Source organism: Rhinopithecus bieti, unplaced genomic scaffold (assembly GCF_001698545.2).
Source record: "Rhinopithecus bieti isolate Rb0 unplaced genomic scaffold, ASM169854v2 scaffold_8, whole genome shotgun sequence".
In the NCBI taxonomy this organism is placed as follows: Eukaryota; Metazoa; Chordata; class Mammalia; order Primates; family Cercopithecidae; genus Rhinopithecus; species Rhinopithecus bieti.
The window spans coordinates 1,940,509-1,948,111 of NW_016803211.1; positions in this window are offsets into that span (position 1 = coordinate 1,940,509).

The window sequence follows — 7,603 nt, forward strand, 5'->3', positions numbered from 1 at the left end:
TGTATCTCAACCTGGATGGTGTTACCAGGTTGCATACATAGGTAAAATCTTGTAACTATACACTTAAGATTTGTATGTTTTACTAAATGTAAATTATTTCTCAATAAAATAAAATTTTAAAAGTAAATTAGAATATCTAAAACTCTCATTTTATTAAAATATGAATTGTGGGAGAAGGGAATTTATTTTATTTACAAGGGGAAATAAGTGTTAATTTGCTTTCATGTAATACGGCAATGTGTGCTTGATAATGACTGCTGGCATTTTGAAGATAATCGCTACAGGAATTAGAAAGCATACTTTAATGTCAAAAGGAAACAAGAAGAAAAAGTTCAGAAAGCAAAGTAAAATAAATAGAAAATGTAAAGAAAGGTGAATAGAATAAAATCAGTACTTCAGTTGTTATCTTGGGTGAGAAGAGCCTGAATTCTATGAAAAGCAGAAATGATTATATATGTTGACAAAACACAGCCTTACATTAGTCACAAGATATAAAAAAATGGGAGCAGAACATTGCAAGTAGATATAAAGAAAATCAAAAGGAGAAAGAGGACAAAAAGAGACTGTAATGTTCAAAAGGCACAATGTATGAAGAAAACACCCACCCCACACTTACATTTAGTAAACAACAAAGCAAATTACATATATACACATACATATTTATATGTGTATAGGTATATATGTGTAAATAGATGTTTCTATGTTCAGTGTAATCTGCTGCCTTTCAATATGCATATATTTTCGTGTACGAAAGAATATATGTACACTTTTAAAATGTATGAAAATATTTTAAAATTGAAAATCAGTAACATTAAATAAAGCCATAAGCTTATATTATTGTCTTTGGAATTTTTGACAATATTGAATGGTTTAATTTATACTAAATGAAGCTGAAATGCCTATTTTAGGCTATTACTTTTCATTTAAATATCACATTATTACTTGCTTGATAAGAATAGCTACAAGATTATTTTGCAAAAATGACTACAGGGTTATTTTACAAAAATTCTATAACTGAGCTATGGTAACAATTGTACTATTGTCACAGAGTAACCTGCATTTCTCCCATAAGCATCTGAAAGCTAATGAGAGATGCCTAATCTACATCCATCACTGTGGCCCTTCCAGCCCCCTTGGCAGACACATGCAAACAAGAAGATAGCAAGAAAGATTTGGGTTCTGGAAATAGCTTGGAAGATTTTGTGTCTTGCTCTCTGAGTCTCTTTTGCTCCAGGAGAGAATGAACACTTTTTGTTTTTGCAAGCTGTGGCTCTTGTGGATTCTAAAGCTTGATTTTTTTAGAGGATGAGAGACTCCAGGGCTAAGGAAGTGGAGAGGACTAGGGCTGGCATGATGGTGGAATTTGTTTCCCATTCCCAGACAGTACTCTGTGAGGTAGCAAGATTTCTAGGACTGGCAAGAACATGCCTGGGACACTATCATGAAGCTTCAAATTCTATGGGGCAGAATCTAGTGGCCCCCTGCAGTCAAGGCTGTTTGCAGATGAACTTGGACATGGAGCCATCCTCCTCTTCAGCATCACTGCCCAGACTGGGATGGAGTTTGGCACTTAGCGCATCAGAGTGTAGTCAAAAGAGTCATAGGAAATAGGAAAACATTACCAATCACAGCTTGGAGTCGAATACATAAAATTTAGAAAAAAGGAAGATGATTCTTAATTCCTGCAGTATTTAAGAGTGAATTCATACTTATTACATTATGGTTTTAGATATTTTTTATTTAGGGTGAGTATGTGACTATTATTTTTGCACATGTGTGCTTTCATATACTATTTTCAGTATGTTAATATAATATGCTTTGCAGTTTTATCTCGACCATTTTTGATCTTGCATCATCAAATTTTCCACTCACATTATCAAATATTAATTTCAAATATTCTGTGTTTAATTAATAACCAATTTCTGACTTAAATAATTGTTTTACCCTGAGAGAGAAAAATTTTATTAAAATGTAATAATAAAAATGCATTAAATATATAATAAATACAAAATTTTACATAAAGTATTTCTACTCTGATGAAACATTCTACTTTCTCTTGTTATTGCACAGTCAACTGGGATTTCACAATGGGAAGCTGTGTTAAGCCAATATGCCTGTGTTTTACTTGTATTTAATAGAGCATGCTGTACTTGTTCGGCAGACTTGAACTTACTTACACAACTTTAAGTAAATGGACATTCGCCGGCCTGAAGTCACAAAAGGTCAGTGAAGAACAGCAACCTTTCATTTCCACAGAACATTTACACAAAATCCAGATACATGAGGAATCTTTGCAGACTCAGGACACACTTTAATTAACCTGAGACAGCAGGAAGGCTATTATTTAGAAGTTTCATAAAAGTAAGTTACCCACAAAGCATAAAGTAGAACATTGGTAATTCTCAGCGTATTCGGTGTATTTTAATATATGTGGTTTTCTTTAATCCTTTTAAAAGGTGTTTAAAATACTTAAAAAGAAGCATTTGAAGTAGAAAACTGAGAAGCCAGAAATACCTCTACAGAATTCTAAAATGTTTAGAGAAGTTAAAAATCACCAATCTAAGGAATCTTTTCAATTCTCTGATTCCTTGAATGTACGTATTGATTGAGTAGGGATTATTCATGTTATCATTATTCAGAGCTTCACAAAATAGATCTACAGTTGACTTACTTCCAAACTCAAGCCACACGTAATCCAGCCCATCGTTGTAAAGTCACTCCTCATTCTCTGCAGTCGGGTGCAGTGACAAGAATCTTTTTGGGAAACACAGTGCACTAGTGATACTGGATGAATCCCCGTGCATATATTAAATAAAGGCTTCTTAGGAGCAGTCACAATGAGAGGGTAGGATATTTAGTGTCCTCAAGTGGTTATTTCCTCATAAAAAATTACTCGTGGTGCTTACAAAATAATGAATTAAAAATAATGAATATGTTGGTAAATATTTAACAATTCAGAGTATAATCTTTCCTCTTATATAGACACTGTTTGACAGTGTAGTTTGAAGGCAAAATCCCCAAGAGACGAGAGACGGTGGAAGTATATACGAGGAGAGCACCACTTCCCTTCCTTCCTTCTTCCTTTCCTTCTTCCTTCCTTCCTTCCTTCTTCTTCTTTCCTTCCTCCTTCCTTCCTTCCCTTTCCTTTCCTTCTTCCTTTCTTCCTCCTTTCCTTCCTTTCCTTCCTTTCCTCCCTTCCTCCCTCCCTCCCTCCCTCCCTCCCTCTTTCTCTCTTTCTTTCTTTTGAGATGGAGTCTCGCTCTGTCGCCCAGGCTGGAGTGCAGTGGTGCGATCTCAGCTCACTGCAACCTCCGCCTCCCGGGTTCATGCCGTTCTCCTGCCTCAGCCTCCTGAGTAGCTGGGATTACAGGCATCCGCCACTACGCCCAGCTAATTTTTTGTATTTTTAGTAGAGACGGGGTTTCGCCATATTGACCAAGCTGGTCTCAAACTCCTGACCTCAGGTGATCTGCCCACCTCGGCCTCCCAAAGTGCTGGGATTACAGCCACCGCACCCGGCCAGAGCACCACTTTCCATTTTAAACAGCTTTATTGAGGTATAATTGACGTACAGTAAACTGCACATATTAAAATTCGGTAAGTTTTGACATATGTATAAATTCATGAAATCATCACCAGCACCAAGGTAATGAACAATCTGTCTCTCCCAAAAGTTTTGCCATGTCTCTTGGTAATTCCTCCTTTTCACCCTGGATATTGATTTTGTGTCCTGAAATTTTGATAAACCCACTAATTATTTCTAGTAGCTTTTAAAAGTTTGATAAAATTTTTAAAATGTAATGTTGAATCGAAATGGTGAAAGTAAATATCCTTGTCTTTTTTTCTGATCTAAGGAGAAACACCTTTAGTCTTTTAACTATTAAGTGTGATATGCGTTGGAGCTTTTTGATAGATGCCCTTAACCTAACCCTTAACCCATCATTAGGTTAAGGATGTTCCCTTCTATCTCTGCTTTGTTGAGAGTTTTTATCATGATTGGATATAGGATTTTGTTAAATGTTTTCTTCTATGTTTATTAAGATTGTCCTATGGTTGTTTTTATTACTTAGTTTTCTAATATGGTAACATACATTGATTTTCCAAAGTTAAGCCAACCTTGTATTCCAAAGATAAACCTTACTTGGTAATGACATGTTATTTTTATATATTGATGGTCATCCTTACCTTTCTTCTTCTATATGTAATATGTCTTTTTCTTCTGACTCTTTTAACATTTTCTTTTCATCACTAATTTTGAGTGATTTGATTATAATATATTCTACTGTTTCCTTCTCGGTTATTAGACTTGGGTTGTTTGAGCTACTCAGATCTGCAGATTTTCACCAAGTTTGGAAAGTTTTCAGTCATATGGCTTAAACAATGCTTTTCTGGATCTCCCTTTCTCTTCTCTTCGGCCACTTCCCTCTCATACACACATATTGATATAATTAGGTCACTTGAAGATGTTCCATAACTCACTGATGCTGTTTTTGTTGCTGTTATTCTCTTTTTCTCTCTGTTTCATTTTGCATCATTTCTATTGCTATGTATTTAAGTTTACTAATTTTTCCTTCTGTGTGTCTAATCTGCTGTTCATTCTATCCATTGTAATGGTCTTTTCAGACATTGTAATTTTTATCTTTAGATGTTTCTTCACACACATTCACTGGTGACTACGCAGCAAAACTCAGGTGGAACTGTCTGCTTATTTCTCAAATTCTTTCTGTACTCAGCTTTCTTCTGTCTGGTCCTTTGTCCTGTAAACTCTAACTACACTGGTCTCCGAAGATCTCATCTCTGTCTTCTCAACTCAGGAAATCTTCTAGTCTCATCCTGTGTTGTCCTTCCCTGTAGCATGGACTGGAAAATCTCTGGATAACTGGGATAATCATAGGACTAACCTTGGTTGTCTTGTCTCTCTTGGAGATTACTGTCCTTTCTTGAATTCAGTTTCTTGAATTACGCTTTAAATATTTTGACTATTTTTAAATTGTTTCAGGTGATAGCATAAATCTATTCTTTATTATTACATCTTGGCCAGAATTAAAAGTCCAAATCATTCAGTTTTAAATTTTTTTTCAATAGGCAAGTTTTGGAAATATGGCCACACTCTGTGAGATAGTAAAACTTCATGGAAAACTTAGTGTTGGAGTAAATCATTGTATACTACAAATATATAACACCACCTTTTGTGTTTATGATATAAAATATGTAAATAAACATATTTAGTGTATAATGTGTGTAAATAAATATTTACACACACACACACACACACACACACACACGTGTTTGGGAGAAAAATTGAAATAAGTGCCCCAAATTCTTTACCCAATCTACTCCTTCTCAATGTGACTTTGCAGCTCCTTCCACCAGGAGGTAGAGTTTAATTCCCCACCGCTTGAATCATGGCTAGCCTTTTCATTTGCTTGGCTGATACAATATGACAAAACACGACCATTTCTACACCTGAACCTCAAGAGGACTTACAGGATTCTGCTCTCTTTAGGAACCATGAACAAGAGTTCACTGGAAGATCAGAAAGCATGTGGAGCAGAAAGCAGTGACCCCAGCTGAGACCTGCTTAGTGCAGTGAGTCCCCAGCTAGAATCCCACTAAATATAGATGCATGAATGACGCCTGGGCATATCAGACAACCCTAGCGATTGGTCAGAGAATTATGAGCCAATTGATGATAATTATTTTAAATGATTGTGTTATGGAGTATTTCATTATGCATATAATAATGTGTGTTTACAAATAGACATATAAATGTGCTAGACCCCAAACATTAGCTATCATTAAATATGTCTGTCTGAAAAATTAATGTAGGTTGGCCACTCTAACTCCTTGGATTGAACTCTAAATCTTTAAGACAGTGGTTAAGTTTCACCACCTTGAGTAAAATATTTTAATGTAAAATGACATTAGTAACACAAATTAATGTTCTTTTAAAGTAATATGTAAGAATTTTGAGCATGATTTATGATCATGCACACTATAGGCGCAGTTTGCTGAAAACAAATATATGAGGATATTGAGAGTTAAAAGTTACTTAAACACTATTCTCATTTTCATAGAGATTTATCGTTAAATTCCTGACTTTCAATTGCAGTTTCTTTGCTTTAAAACATACATTGTTTTGTTATAAATATTTCATTTTAAGAAAATATAAAATTCAATTTGCACAAATTGCTTGAAACCTGTTTGTTAGAAAACCTGCAGTCGCTCAAGGGCAAAATTGGGAAACTTTTGGCAAAACTGTGAAATAATCTGGCTGATAGTGCATGCTGGACTATGCACTGGAGTCCTGCCAATATGTCCTTCAACCATGGGAAGTCTTTCCAAGGAGAATGACCCTGGAAACAACAGAGTGAGCCTTGTTTGCACACCTGGCAAGCTGGTGGGTTTTCTGTAAAACGGTTGGTTCATCAGATGTTTCACTGAACAGAACACTTGGAGGTGAGCCTTTTTTTTTCTTTCTTTTTTTGTAACAGAAAGCTGAGTCTGATCAATGTATTTAGTCCTTTTAGAAAATAAGAAGTCAGGAAAGAATATGTTAATAAGAGGTAGTTACAAGGTGCATGCGTATATAACATTCATTGAGATTTAAGATTCACAGACTTTACTATATGTATGTTATTCTCCAAAACTATTTTTAATAGCAGGGAGGGTCCATGAGAATATCGTGTGTGGATCTTGGAAAGGGATTTGAGTGTTCACAAGAACATCTATCATATTTTTACCTTTCAAAAGGCAGTCGTTTAGAAAAATAATGTCAAATAGACATTAAGCTCACAATTAATAAGGTGACTAAAATGAATCAAGGTTTTTTAAAAGTTGAAGAACATAGGGCAGACACAGAGGCTCCTGCCTGTAATCCCAGCACTTTGGGAGGCCAAGGTGGGAGGACTGATTGAGGCCAGGAGTTTGAGACCAGCCTGGGCAACATACCAAGATCCTGTTTCAACAAAAAAGTTAAAAATTAGCTGGGTGTGGTGGCACATGACTGTAGTCCTAGCTACTCAAGAGGCTGAGGTGGGAGTATCACCTGAACCCAGGAGTTTAAAACCAGCCTGGGCAACATAGGAGGAACTCAGCTCTACAAATTTTCTTTTTAAATTAGCCATCTGTGGTGTCACACAACTGTAGTCTCAGCTACTCTAGAGGCTGAGGCAAGAGGATCACTTGGGTCCAGGATTCGAGGCTACAGTGAGCCATGATTGTACCACTGCACCACTCCAGCCTTGGCAACAGAGTAAGAACCTGTTTCTCTCTCTCTCTCTAAAAAAAAAGTGGAAAGACACGTATAAACTAACAAGTGGGAGAATTAATAATGTATGTATTAAATGGTAGCATCCTAACTTGTTATCTTTATACCAGTAAGCATGTAACAGCTGAAATTATGAATAAATTCATTCTCATAGGGAATCATTAAGGAGAATTTGAGATTCAGGAATTGCTGCTTAATGTTTAAGGGTGACAATATAGGAGAGAGTTATAATCTTCAACTAAACTACTGTTATGACCAACTACTGTTATGATCTGGGAAAGTCAATAGCAAGGGCCACCAAACTATGCCCCACAGGCCAAATCTGGGATGATG